Source organism: Pseudophryne corroboree, chromosome 4 (genome assembly GCF_028390025.1).
Source record: "Pseudophryne corroboree isolate aPseCor3 chromosome 4, aPseCor3.hap2, whole genome shotgun sequence".
NCBI lineage: Eukaryota > Metazoa > Chordata > Amphibia > Anura > Myobatrachidae > Pseudophryne > Pseudophryne corroboree.
In genome coordinates, this window is record NC_086447.1 from 20,853,800 (window position 1) to 20,869,047 (window position 15,248).

Here is a 15,248-nt window from a genome sequence, read left to right on the forward strand (position 1 = left end):
CTGTGTAGTGCTAGTTGCCGGAGCTGTGCAATGCCAGTAGCCAGGGCTGTTTAGTGCTTGTTGCCGGGGCTGTGTGATGCCAGTTGCCAGGGCTGTGTAGTGCTAGTTGCCGGGGCTGTGCAATGCCAGTTGCCAGGGCTGTGTAGTGCCGGTTACCGGGGCTGTGTAGTGCCAGTTGCCAGGGCTGTGTAGTGCTCTTTGTACAGTAAGGGGTGTTTACAGTGCCCGCCAGCCTGCCAGCATTTGCCTCCTTCGCCCGCTCACTGCTCAGTCTGTCCTAAGTCCTGGTGCTCCCCCTCCTCCCCGTCATTAGTACTCTGCTTGGGGCGGAGTTTTGCGTAATGACGCGTTTGCGTCACGACGCAAACGCGTCATTATGCGAGACTCCATCCCCCGAGTGGAGTAGTAATGACGGGTAGGGGGGGGAGCACCAGGAGCCACCTAGAAAGCCACGGCGGGTGCCCCGTGCGACGGCACACCTCGCCCGCCGCAAGAAACTGCTCTGTCTTTGCGATCCAGTCTGTGTGTGATCTGGTGTGGGTGTGATCTTTGTAGATTAATGTGTGTTCGGACGTTGTGTGTTTGGTGGTTATCACCAGGAATAATCCTGGTTGTTTGTTGTCACTGAAGATTGCTGTATAACCTCTAGTACATTGCCGTTACTTCAAAATTAATTAATTTATAATTGTTACATTTAAATAGGGTTCTGCCAAAATATCTTCCAGCAGCGGATCCGGTGTGATATACCGGCAGCGGATCCGGTGGGATATACCGGCAGCGGATCCGGTGGGATATACCGGCAGCGGATCTGGTGGGATATACCGGCAGCGGATCCGGTGTGATATACCGGCAGCGGATCCGGTGTGATATACCAGCAGACGCGATGCCGGCTGCCAGTGTCTCGGTAGCAGGTTCTATTCCCACTCGGTTGGTTGTGTGTATCAACCGAGTGGGAATGCCGGGCGGGTGTCGGCCCTCCGTTGGTCTGTAAAATGCCAGCTGTCGAGATTCCAGCGCCGGGATTCCAGACAGCCGGCATTATAACCGCCTCCCTCTATGAATGTAATCTCCCGTTACAGACATGTTCAGGCTCTGTACACGGGTCAGCACGCATGTTATTGCCATGTTGGAGCAGTGTTCCCGCTAGGATGCGGGCAGGGCACCAAAATGTGGGCACGGATTCCACATACGCACGCCCGAAAAAAAGGGGGTGGCTGGCCAGGGAGGGGGTGTGGCCCAGCAGTTGTCACTCTTGGGGGGGTGCCCAGCACTTGGGCATGCTGGGCTGCCCCCCCCGAGCCATCTATTCACCCTGCAGTGATCGGCTAGGAAGGCACAGGGCAGGCTGTTTAAGCAGGGCGCCGCTAAAAGGGCAACTCTTCTTCAGGGTCCATAGTCTCCACAGGGTTACCATGGGGTGTAGGCAGTTGAAGAGGACCGGGCACCAGGATGCTTTGGTCCCTCCTCCCCTATACCCCGCCCCGAGGCAGGAGAGAGGAGGAGGAGGAATGGTGCGCACAGTAGAGAGCAGCGACCCCTCGTGTGTGTGTGGCTGGTCGCACCACTGGGGTGTTTGGGTGATAAGTGGACCTGTATGTTTGCGGATGTCCTGGGCAGTAGACCTCGGTGTGAGATCACATGCTATGTGATGAATACAAGTCCCCGGTGGGTGAATGGAGGACACCGTGTCACGCCCTCTCTGTGCCCTCTCCCGTGGATCTGATAACGCTGCCAGCGCACAGGAGAAGTTACCCCTGTGATCAGGCTCTACCTGTGTCTCTGCGCCGGACAGCGTGGGGCGTGAGTCCTCAGATCCGTCCGCGGCGTATAACCTTCAGGATTCCCGTTACTAAGAGGCCGCCATCTCTATCCTCGCCGTGTTCTTGGTCTCCCTGTGTTTGGCGCAGTGGGGCCATTCGCCGGGACCGGGTGGTGTCTCCACCGTCGGCGTGTCCTGTGATGACTTATAACGGATTAGTGCGGCATTATATGACACGTCTTCTCATACACTGCTGTAAAACACAAATCTGTATATTTATTACGCTGTATTCTGTTTCTGTCCATGTACATTGTATATGTCAATAAACGATCGGAGCTCAGCCTGGCGATTTGTTTCCTCTGTGTGTCTCACCTCTCTTCTGACACCGCACACACCCCGCACTCACCTCACGTCACAGTATTCCCTGTAAGTTGCTTTCTGCATGTTGCCATATTACATTGTTACACAGTGTGCCTTGCCTTGTGTATATGGAACATTATCATCATCCACCAGGCCCACGTGTGTCGCATGCAGCCTCCACCAGGCCCACGTGTGTCGCGTGCAGCCTCCACCAGGCCCACGTGTGTCGCGTGCAGCCTCCACCAGGCCCACGTGTGTCGCATGCAGCCTCCACCAGGCCCACGTGTGTCGCATGCAGCCTCCACCAAGCCCACATGTGTCGCATGCAGCCTCCACCAGGCCCACGTGTGTCGCATGCAGCCTCCACCTGGCACACGTGTGTTGCATGCAGCCTCCACCAGGCCCACGTGTGTCGCATGCAGCCTCCACCAGGCCCACGTGTGTCGCATGCAGCCTCCACCAGGCCCACGTGTGTCGCATGCAGCCTCCACCTGGCACACGTGTGTCGCATGCAGCCTCCACCTGGCACACGTGTGGCGCATGCAGCCTCCACCTGGCACACGTGTGGCGCATGCAGCGTCCAGCGTAGATACAGTCACGCTGGCGGATTTATCTATTCCTTCCAGAGAATAATGTTGGTATCTTCACCTTTTCCGCCCCTTAATCTATAATTGACCTGGACAGAATTATTGGCTCATTCCAGTAAGTGGGTGAGGTGATTGTCCTGCCCTTAGGACCGGAACGTTCCTGCTATCTGAATGTCACTGATTGGACAGATAGGGGAAAGGACGCGTTCTCTGGCTTCATGTCACTGCGTGTACCGCCGTGTGTATGGACAGGAGGAATCCAGAGCCTCACGCGAGGTGGTTGTGGACAATCTCAAGCCTGCCGGAGACCTTGATGTTCCCGTTTCCACCGCATGTAATGTTATCAGGAAGTTTATGGCCCACGGCACTGTAGCCCACACCACCGGACAGGGCCACAAGTGGAAACTTGATTGAAGGCTTGTTGGGATGGTGGGAAAAACACCTTGATTAAAGCTGGGGGTGTCACAAGGTCCCATCCATAAACAGCAAATACCAGATATATGTCGGCAACACCCAACAAACTTCCGCTGACCTCTTCCCTTCCTTCCTCTCCCGCCTCACCAGCTGTCTATCTGTTCTCCTAATGAATGAACCCCCATTGTTTTCCACTCCTGACGCCCTTTATCAGGTGCTCCACTGGCTTCCGTCTTGTTCCTTGTCAAACTCCTCTCACCCATCTACAGTGCCCTCTACCGACCTTCTCCTAACTGCATCCCCTTCCCCATTTCTCCTCATGCTAATGCCCGTCTGCTTTCCCCCTGCCGGTATCTGCGCCTCAAATTTTCCCACGTCTCCGTACTGCTCCCCAGCCTCCGCAGTTCCTGCCTACACCCAGTTATATTTGCACCCAGCCTTCCTTCATTCTAGTACACCTCCTCCGATCTCTCCAGCATCTGCATCCCACAGCTCTGCTCCTCTCTGCCTCTTTGTGCCCACCCGTATCCCCCCAAGAATATAAGCAGGGCCCTCTCTCCTCCTGTTTTCTCTTATGTAAATTGCTGGTGGTTGTTATCTGTATATGTGAATTTGTGAACTTCTCTGCAACTGACAGATATGGTTGTCTATGATCTGTTGTATGTTCTGGACGCACTTTTGTGGGTCTGTGAAACCATTGTGGTGCCATATCTGGCCATAATGTTGGAGTCAGTGTTCGGAAGATGGGTTTCCATCAAAGGTCACAGGTCGGGGCCCTTCGCAAAGCACACAAATATGGTCCAAGACGAGATGCGTTATTGCTCTGAAGGGGCCAGCAATGAGTCCAGATTTCAGTCCCAGAGAAAATATGCGGAGAGACTTGTAATTTGAAGGCAACCTTCAATCCAGGAGAAGTGGAGCAGTTTGCATGAGAAGAGTATACATTTGTTACCTGCCTTGACTACTGTAACCTCCTCCTGTTTGGCATCAATCTCACCTGCTTTGCCTCACAGCAGTCCTTCCTCCATACTAAGGCTAGATTGATATCTCCCCCCTCTACTGACGCTCTTCTCTCACATCGAAACTCTTCCAGTTCCTATTGTGCCATGCTCTTACCCTACAAGTCCCCACTATCTTCACATCTGTGACCTCATGGTTTTTTTACACTTGTTACCACCCTCCCCATTGGGTACCACCTCCCACCCCGCTCCCAGTTATATTTCCTATTACCTTCCCCAGCCCAAGTTTTAATCTCTTCTTACAAATCAAAGACTCAAGTTTTTCAAACAGATTGCTCTCTCGCCATCCCAATCCTGACCCACGTCCCAACTCTGTGTCTGCAAATGACGATGTCCTTGGGTTACCAACAAGCAACCTTCACCAGATCTCATCATGTTCCATGTATACCACCCCCGTGTCCACCTCGCTGGCTCTTCCTCACTCTGATATGAGTGTGCGAACGGGTCCTTCCTGCATCGTCGCACGCAGTGCTCCCTAAGCCGCACCCTGTCCCTGTTTGCGGCGGGAGAATCCAAAGACGCAGGAGCGATGTGCACCGCGTCCATCTCTGAACGAGGCCGTAATTCGTACAGCCAGTGAACCACGTTTGGGTTTCTTCGGGAACCTCCCGGTATGACCAAAAAATAGGTTGGTTACTCCCGTCCACCTGGAATAGTGGCCAAGTCTGCTTACACCCACCCGCACCCCATCAGTCATCCCGGCAGCTGCCCGCCTACGGAGGAAAAGTGGGTGGGGCGATGGCAGTAATGTGGGCATTGTATAGCATGGACAGGGCCCCCTATTCTGGAACCAAGCCCCACCCCCCACCCCCCCACCCCGTTTCGTCCCACCTGGCTGCTCCCTCCCACCACAACCCCCGTCAATGCCCACAAGCGGTGCCTGACTGTCTGTCACTCTGCGTGAATGTAAGCGCTGCACGTGGCATCACTTATAGACTTTGGCGCATGCGCAGTGTGAAGCATATGTGTGCAAAATCCACCGATAATCACTCAGTGGCAAAAACATCGGCATATCGTCCGTCATCCCTACTGTTCTAGGCGGCATAATGAGGTTTAGTCCATAGGATGTTGTGTCGCCTCTCTGTTATTAGTACATTTGTAGTTCGATTTTCAATATGAATGTTAGTAAGTCAGGGGATTATGTATTCATCTATATCATGGGTGGGGAACCTTCGGCCCTCCAGCTGTTGTTGAACTACACATACCAGCATGCCTTGCTACAGTTTTGCAGTTTGGCCATGCTAAAATTGTTGCAGGTCATGCTGGGATGTGTAGTTCAACAATAGCTGGAGGGCCGAAGGTTCCCCACCCCTGATCTATATGAAAGTACCGCTGTTTTGCCGATATTTCGATTTTGAGTGGGATTTGGTTTTAGTTTCGGTTTTAGGGGGTGATTCTGAGTTGATCGCAGTAGCAAGTTTGTTAGCAGTTGGGCAAAACCATGTGCACTGCAGGGGGGGCAGATGTAACATGTGCAGAGAGTGTTAGATTTTGGTGGGGTATATTGTTTCTGTGCAGGGTAAATACTGGCTGCTTTATTTTTACACTGCAATTTAGATTTCAGTTTGAATACACCACACCCAAATCTAACTCTCTCTGCACATGTTACATCTGCCTCCCCTGCAGTGCACATGGTTTTGCCCAACTGCTAACTAAATTCCTGCTGCGATCAGCTCTGAATGACCCCCTTAAATTTGATTTGCCTATCGTAAATCTCCAAATGCAAAATCACTAAAAAACAAAATCAAACATTAGCATATCTCCCTACTGACCCCATTTTCGCGGGACAGTCCTGTTTTTTTAGGACTGTCCCGCTGTCCCACCCGCGGGCCACAGTGTCCCGTGGTGGGGGTGGGGGGCAGTTGGTGCAGAGCAGCGGTGAATAGATGCTGTGCACACGAGCACAGCGTCTAATCACAGGACAGAGGGAGAGGGGGCATGCCAGCAGCTCCGGTTGGGCCCCCTCCTTTGTACGACATTGTGCCGCAGTCTACTGCGCATGCGTAGATATCCAGAAACATTGCACCCGCCATGATCCAGAGACCAATTAGGCTACTGCGCAGCGGCGATTTCTGCCGCCACCACAGCGTCCATTGCTGGACTCCGGAAAGGTAAGTAATAAAATGGGTGCGGTGTGGGCACAGCACACATTGCGGCCATTATAGAATCGCCACTGCGTCTCAGAGTCACCTTTACATTCTTAGTGCTCGATCTTCTCTTAGCAGGATCAGTTGGATTGTCGGTCGTCCGTATATATAATCCAAATGTTCTTACTGGTACTGTAACACCCTCCTTTCCTCATCTCGTTACACAATCATATAATAGTCATTCTGTCATCTGATGAATGCTGCATTATTTTATTATTTGTAAATTCCATTCAATAAAAACTGTATTCCCTGTATTGTGTTCTGCTTCTTATTCCACATAAACAGAGCACCCGCAACAAACCTGCTTCTCTCATTTTTCAGTTTCTTTATATATTATCAGTTTATTATTATGCTGTATATATTATTAAATTATTATTATGTTTTATATATTATCTGTTTATCATTATGCTTCTGTATATTATCTGTTTATTATCATACTTTATATATTATCCATATATCATTGTGCTTTATATATTATCCGTTTAGTATTATGTTCTATATATTATCCATTTATTATGCTCTGTATATTATCAGATTATTATGCTTTATATATTTTCTGTTTATTATCATCCTTGATATATTTATTATTATTATTATCAGTTATGTATATAGCGCACACATATTCCGCAGCGCTTTACAGAGAATATTTGCCCATTCACATCAGTCCCTGCTCCAGTGGAGCTTACAATCTATATTTCATACCACACGTACATGTACACACATTCACGCTAGTGTTAATTTTGTTGGAAGCCAATTGACCTACCAGTATATTTTTGGATTGTGGGAGGAAACTGGAGCACCCGGAGGAAACCCATGCAAGTACGGGGAGAATATACAAACTCTGCAGTTAGGGCCATGGTGGGAATGGAACCCATGACCTCAGTGCTGTGAGGTAGTAATGCTAACCATTACACCATCCATACTGCCCACGTATATTATCTGTTTATTATCATCCTTTGTATATCATCCATTTCCGCTTTCTCCTCCTCCTTTTTTGCTTCCTCCTTCTATTTCCTCATTTTCTTCCTTCTTTTCCTCTTCCTCCTTTCCTCTTCTTCCTTTTCTATTTCCTCCCTTTTCTCTTCCTCTTCTTCCTTTTATTTTCCTCTTCACCTTTTTCCTTTTCCACTTCCTCCTTTTCCTCTTTTACTTCCTCCTCTTCCTCCTTTTTCTCTTCATCTTCATCCTTTTCCTCTTTCTCATCCTCTTCCTCCTTTTCCCCTCCTATTCCTCTTCCTTTTTCTCTTCCTCCTTTTCACCTCTCCCTCCTCTTCTTCCTTTTCCTCTTATTCCTACTTTTCCTCATTCCTCCTTTTCCTTTTTCTCCTTTTCATCTTTCTTCCTCTTTCTCCTTCCTCTTCCTCCTTTTCCTCTACCTCCTTTCACTTCCTCCTTTTCCTCTTCCTTCTTCCACATGCTTTTCCTCCTCTTCTTCCTCCTCCCTCTCCCAATGAATCCGCACAGTTGGTCTAGTGGTTAACATATCTGTGCCATGAGGTCATGAGTTAAATTCCTGACCTCTACCTCTGTGTAATAGGCCCTACACACTGGGCGATATTTCTCAAAGATATGAATGATCACGTTCATATTTTTGAGTGTGGAGTCACCAGCGATGAACGATGTACGGCCCCGCGCTCGTTCATCAATGGTGCCCTGTTGGCTGTGCATGCAGGCCAATATGGACGATCTCGTCCATATTTGCCTGCACTTCTATGGAGCCGTGTGACGGGGGGAGTGAGGAAACTTCACTCCCCCCGTCACTGCCCCCCCGCCGCCGAGTTGCCCGTCAGCCGTATCCGCCGTCTGGCAGCTCGGCGGCGGATCGTTAAATGTGTAGGGCCCTTAAGATTTATATGTTCTTCCTTGTGTCCTCCGGATTATCCCATTTTCTCCCACACTCCAAAAACATTCTGGTAGGTTCATGGGCTTCCGACAAAAAGCTCCTCTGGGGCAGAGACTAATGTGACTGTCGGCAATAATCTATGGAAAGCACTATGTCCAAAATATTGTATAGAAAGCTCTGTGCAGTGTGTGTGCGCTATTTAAGTAATAAGTAAATAATGATCTATTAAATGCTGCCCATGACCACCGGCTGTGAGATCCTGCCATACGACACAGAGTCTGTGATCGCTAACGATAGGCAGCGCTAAGCAATAACGGTCACTTAATTTATTTATTAGCAGTTTCTTATATAGCGCAGCATATTCCATTGCACTTTACAATCGGAACCAAAAAGGATGTATAACAAACCTTCAGTATTTACTTTACAATTGGAACAACAGAAATAGAACAAGACTGTAATAACAGACAATCATAGTGGTAGGAAGGCCCTGCTCGCAAGTTTACATTTTATAGGGACATCTTTCTTCCTCTTCCTCCTTTTCCTCTATCTCCCTTCCTTTTCCTCCTTTTCCTTGATACGCCAGGACAGGTGCTATCTATTGCATAATTGTCCACCAGATTGGAAAAGTTCTTGGTGGGCGGTATGATCTGGTCACTCAGCAATGATGGCCTGGGGTCAGGAAGATGGGAAAGTAAAGAAAGAAAATATGTGAGGATATGTGTGGACTGTACAGTGGGGATGTAATTAGATAGGGAGGCATTGAAGGTTATGGGGGCTAGTCCGGAATTTGATAAGCTGCCTGAAGAGGTGAGTTTTTCAGGAACGCTTGAAGGTTTGGAGACTAGAGGAGAGTCTTATTGTGCGTGGGAGGGCATTCCACAAAGTGACTGCAGCCCGAAGAAAGTCCTGCAATTGTGAGTGGGAGCGAGTAATGAGTGCGGATGAGAGACCTAGATCTTGTGCAGAGCGGAGAGGTCGGGTTGGGAGATATTTTGAGATGAGCGAAGAGATGTGTGTTGCTACAAAAGTATTTTATACTGAATACGGTAGAATACAGGTAACCAATATATAGAGCGGATGTTGTCGCATCCTGCACTCTTCAAAAGTGCTTGTTTCACCTCCTAAGACTTGTATATGTATTTATATGTGCATATATATATATATATATATATATATATACACACACACACACACACACACACACACACACACACACACACACACACATACCAAGGACCCAGCACTCTCCTAAGTAATTGCATTCACTTTAATACATAACTAGATAAAGGGGTTTTAGTTCATGAATTGTACAATGCATTTAAGCTTGCAGTCCAACATCAAGGGACCCCATTTCAGTGCTAGTCCAGTGAGGTCCCTTGCTGTTGGGCTGCAAGCTTAAATGCATTGTACAATTCATGAACTAAAACCCCATTATTTATCTAGTTATGTATTAAAGTGAATGAAATTACTAAGGAGAGTGCTCAGTTCTCGGTATATGTATATTTGAGCAGGTGGTCATAGCCCACTGCAACCCAACCTGGGGGTGGAGGGTGCATGTGTGCACCCCATTCCTGGAAATGGTGAGTGTGGTTGATTCCTGGATGTGTATACAGTGCATCCGGAAAGTATTCACTGCACTTCACTTTTCCACATTTTGTTATGTTACAGCCTTATTCCAAAATGGAATAAATTCATTTTTCCATCAAAATTCTACACACAATACCCCATAATGACAACGTGAAAAACGCTTTTTTTTATTTTTGCTAATTTTTTAAAAATAAGAAAACTAAGAAATCACATGTACATAAGTATTCACAGCCTTTGCCATGAAGCTCAAAATTGAGCTCAGGTGCATCCTGTATCCACTGATCATCCTTGAGCTGTTCCTACAGCTTAATTGAAGTCCACCGGTGGTAAATTCAGTAGATTGGACATGATTTGGAAAGACACACACCTGTCTATATAAGGTCCCACAATTGACTGCATGTCTGAGCATAAACCAAGCATGAAGTCAAAGGAATTGTCTGTAGACCTCAGAGACAGGATTGTCTCGAGGCACAAATCTGGGGAAGGGTACAGAAAAATATCTGCTGCTTTTAAGGTCCCAATGAGCACAGTGGCCTCCATCATCCGTAAAATGGAAGAAGTTCTAAACCCTCCAGGACTCTTCCTAGAGCTGTCCTGCCATCTAAACTGAGCGATCGGGGGAGAAGGGTCCTAGTCAGAAAGGTGACCAAGAACCCGATGGTCACTCTGTCAGAGCTACAGCATTCCTCTGTGGAGAGAGGAGAACCTTCCAGAAGGAAAACCATCTCTGCAGCAATCCACCAATCAGGCCTGTATGGTAGAGTGGCCAGATGGAAGCCACTCCCGCCTGGAGTTTGCCAAAATGCACCTGAACAACTCTCAGACCATGAGGAACAATATTCTCTGGTCTGGTAAGACAAAGATTGAACTATTTGGTGTGAATGCCAGGCGTCATGTTTGGAGAAAACCAGACACTGTGCATCACCAGGCCAATACCATCCCTACAGGGAAGCTGTGGGGATGTTTTTCAATGGCAGGAACTGGGAGACGAGTCAGGATAGAGGGAAAGATGAATGCAGCAATGGACGGAGACATCCTGGATGAAAACATGCTCCAGAGCGCTCTTGACCACAGACTGGGGCGACGGTTCACCTTTCAGCAGGACAACGACCCTAAGCACACAGCCAAGTTATCAAAGGAGTGGCTTCAGGGCAACTCTGTGAATGTCCTTGAGTGGCCCAGCCAGAGCCCAGACTTGAATCCGATTGAACATCTCTGGAGAGATCTGAAAATGGCTGTACACCGACGCTTCCCATTCAACCTGAGAGGTGCTGCAAAGAGGAATGCGCGAAACTGCCCAAAGATAGGTGTGCCAAGCTTGGGGCATCATATTCAAAAAGACTTGAGGCTGTAATTGCTGCCAAAGGTGCATCAACAAAGTATTGAGCAAAGGCTGTGAATACTTATGTACATGTGATTTCTTAGTTTTTTTATTTTTAATAAATTTGCAAAAATGTCAAAAAAACTTTTCATGTTGTCTTTATTGGGTATTGTATGTAGAATTTTGAGGGAAAAAATGAATTTATTTATTGCAGTGGCAGGGGAGGCAATAGAGCACAGGCGCAGTGAGAGCAGTGGTGGGAGAGGCAAGGGAGTGCAGGAGCAGTGGCAGGAGAGGCAAGGGAGTGCAGGAGCAGTGGCGGGGGAGCGATGAGAGCAGTGGCAGGAGAGGCAAGGGAGTGCAGGAGCAGTGGCAGGAGAGGCAAGGGAGAGTAGGAGCAGTGAGAGCAGAGGCAAGGGAGTGCAGGAGCAGTGGCAGGAGAGGCAAGGGAGTGCAGTAGCAGTGAGAGCAGAGGCAAGGGAGTGCAGGAGCAGTGGCAGGAGAGGCAAGGGAGAGTAGGAGCAGTGGCAGGAGAGGCAAGGGAGTGCAGGAGCAGTGGCAGGAGAGGCAAGGGAGAGTAGGAGCAGTGGCGGGGGAGCGATGAGAGCAGTGGCAGGAGAGGCAAGGGAGTGCAGGAGCAGTGGCAGGAGAGGCAAGGGAGAGTAGGAGCAGTGGCGGGGGAGCGATGAGAGCAGTGGCAGGAGAGGCAAGGGAGAGTAGGAGCAGTGGCAGGAGAGGCAAGGGAGAGTAGGAGCAGTGGCGGGGGAGCGATGAGAGCAGTGGCAGGAGAGGCAAGGGAGTGCAGGAGCAGTGGCAGGAGAGGCAAGGGAGAGTAGGAGCAGTGGCGGGGGAGCGATGAGAGCAGTGGCAGGAGAGGCAAGGGAGTGCAGGAGCAGTGGCAGGAGAGGCAAGGGAGAGTAGGAGCAGTGGCGGGGGAGCGATGAGAGCAGTGGCAGGAGAGGCAAGGGAGAGTAGGAGCAGTGGCAGGAGAGGCAAGGGAGAGTAGGAGCAGTGGCGGGGGAGCGATGAGAGCAGTGGCAGGAGAGGCAAGGGAGTGCAGGAGCAGTGGCAGGAGAGGCAAGGGAGAGTAGGAGCAGTGGCGGGGGAGCGATGAGAGCAGTGGCAGGAGAGGCAAGGGAGAGTAGGAGCAGTGGCAGGAGAGGCAAGGGAGAGTAGGAGCAGTGGCGGGGGAGCGATGAGAGCAGTGGCAGGAGAGGCAAGGGAGAGTAGGAGCAGTGGCGGGGGAGGCAAGGGAGTGCAGGAGCAGTGGCAGGAGAGGCAAGGGAGTGCAGGAGCAGTGGCAGGAGAGGCAAGGGAGAGTAGGAGCAGTGGCGGGGGAGCGATGAGAGCAGTGGCAGGAGAGGCAAGGGAGTGCAGGAGAGGCAAGGGAGCACAGTAGCAGTGAGAGCAGAGGCAAGGGAGTGCAGGAGCCAGTGAGAGCAGTGGCAGGGAGCATAGGAACGGTGAGAGAAATGGTTTGGGTGCGCAGGAGCAGACAGGAGCCATGAGGTTAGCAGCAGGGGAGCACAGAGGCGGTGAGAGCAGCCCCAGGGGAATGAAGAAGCAGTTGGAGCAGTGACGGGGGAGCACAGGAGCTGTGAGAGGAGCAGGAACAGTGAAAGTCAGAAGTAGGGGAGCACAGGAGCAAGAAGAGCAGTGGTAGGGGAGTGCAGGAGCAGTGAGAGTGGCGTCAGGAGAGAGCAGGAATGGTGAAAGCAGTGGCAGGGAAGTGCAGTGAGAACAGCTGCATGGTCGTGCAGGAGCAGAGAGAGCAGCTGCAGTGGAGCGCAGGAGCAGTGAGATCAGGAACAGTGAAAGCCAGAAGTAGAGGAGTGCAGGAGCAGTGAGAGCAGCTGCAGGGGAGTACAGCAGCAATGAGAGCAGCTGCTGGGGAGAACAAGAGCAGTGAAGTCAGCTGCAGGGGAGACCAGGAGCAGTGAGGGCAGCTGCAGGGGAGTGAAGCAGTAGTGAGAGCAGTGGCAGGGAAACACAGGAGCAGTGAGGGCAGCTGCAGGGGAGTGAAGCAGTAGTGAGAGCAGTGGCAGGGAAACACAGGAGCAGTGAGGGCAGCTGCAGGGGAGTGAAGCAGTAGTGAGAGCAGTGGCAGGGAAACACAGGAGCAGTGAGGGCAGCTGCAGGGGAGTGAAGCAGTAGTGAGAGCAGTGGCAGGGAAACACAGGAGCAGTGAGGGCAGCTGCAGGGGAGTGAAGCAGTAGTGAGAGCAGTGGCAGGGAAACACAGGAGCAGTGAGGGCAGCTGCAGGGGAGTGAAGCAGTAGTGAGAGCAGTGGCAGGGAAACACAGGAGCAGTGAGGGCAGCTGCAGGGGAGTGAAGCAGTAGTGAGAGCAGTGGCAGAGAAACAGGAGCAGTGAGGGCAGCTGCAGGGGAGTGAAGCAGTAGTGAGAGCAGTGGCAGGGAAACACAGGAGCAGTGAGGGCAGCTGCAGGGGAGTGAAGCAGTAGTGAGAGCAGTGGCAGGGAAACAGGAGCAGTGAGGGCAGCTGCAGGGGAGTGAAGCAGTAGTGAGAGCAGTGGCAGGGAAACACAGGAGCAGTGAGGGCAGCTGCAGGGGAGTGAAGCAGTAGTGAGAGCAGTGGCAGGGAAACACAGGAGCAGTGAGGGCAGCTGCAGGGGAGTGAAGCAGTAGTGAGAGCAGTGGCAGGGAAACACAGGAACAGTGAGAGTAGCTGCAGGGGAGTTCACGAGCAGAGAGAGCAGCTGCAGGGAAGTGCATGAGCAGTGAGGAATGGTGAGAGCATGGGCAGGGGATCGCAGGAGCAGTGAGAGCAGCTGCAGGGGATCGCAGGAGCAGTGAGAGCAGCTGCAGGGGATTGCAGGAGCAGTGAGAGCAGCTACAGGGGATTGCAGGAGCAGTGAGAGCAGCTGCAGGGGGATTGCAGGAGCAGTGAGAGCAGCTGCAGGGGATTGCAGGAGCAGTGAGAGCAGCTGCAGGGGATCGCAGGAGCAGTGAGCAGCTGCAGGGGATTGCAGGAGCAGTGAGAGCAGCTGCAGGGGATTGCAGGAGCAGTGAGCAGCTGCAGGGGATTGCAGGAGCAGTGAGCAGCTGCAGGGGATTGCAGGAGCAGTGAGAGCAGCTGCAGGGGATCGCAGGAGCAGTGAGCAGCTGCAGGGGATTGCAGGAGCAGTGAGAGCAGCTACAGGGGATTGCAGGAGCAGTGAGAGCAGCTGCAGGGGATTGCAGGAGCAGTGAGCAGCTGCAGGGGATTGCAGGAGCAGTGAGCAGCTGCAGGGGATTGCAGGAGCAGTGAGAGCAGCTGCAGGGGATCGCAGGAGCAGTGAGCAGCTGCAGGGGATTGCAGGAGCAGTGAGAGCAGCTACAGGGGATTGCAGGAGCAGTGAGAGCAGCTGCAGGGGATTGCAGGAGCAGTGAGAGCAGCTGCAGGGGATCGCAGGAGCAGTGAGCAGCTGCAGGGGATTGCAGGAGCAGTGAGCAGCTGCAGGGGATTGCAGGAGCAGTGAGCAGCTGCAGGGGATTGCAGGAGCAGTGAGAGCAGCTGCAGGGGATCGCAGGAGCAGTGAGCAGCTGCAGGGGATTGCAGGAGCAGTGAGAGCAGCTACAGGGGATTGCAGGAGCAGTGAGAGCAGCTGCAGGGGATCGCAGGAGCAGTGAGAGCAGCTGCAGGGGATCGCAGGAGCAGTGAGCAGCTGCAGGGGATTGCAGGAGCAGTGAGAGCAGCTGCAGGGGATTGCAGGAGCAGTGAGCAGCTGCAGGGGATTGCAGGAGCAGTGAGAGCAGCTGCAGGGGATTGCAGGAGCAGTGAGAGCAGCTGCAGGGGATCGCAGGAGCAGTGAGAGCAGCTGCAGGGGATCGCAGGAGCAGTGAGAGCAGCTGCAGGGGATCGCAGGAGCAGTGAGAGCAGCTGCAGGGGATCGCAGGAGCAGTGAGAGCAGCTGCAGGGTATCGCAGGAGCAGAGAGAGCAGTTGCAGGAGATCGCAAGAGCAGTGAGAGCAGCTGCAGGGAAACACAGGAGCAGTGAAAGCAGCTGAAGGGGATCGCAGGAGCACCATGATTTCTGAGGAAAGAAGTAGCAGGTGCATATAGTATATCCTGAACACCAGTGCCCAGCTAAATAATCTTACTTACGGAAGCTGTATACTGTAGCGTTTACTCTGCTGTATTTTACATTCACTTTGATCTCTCTTTGGATACAACTCAGATTGGAACCTGTATGTGACATTGACAGATTTGT

The 15,248-nt window shown here is 51.5% G+C and overlaps 1 protein-coding gene across 5 annotated transcripts in view; it reads left to right on the forward strand.

Annotated features, from left to right (window-relative positions):
- Positions 1-15,248, forward strand: part of AGBL5 (AGBL carboxypeptidase 5) — a 99,834-nt gene that overhangs the window by 71,674 nt on the left and 12,912 nt on the right. The window lies entirely within an intron of this gene.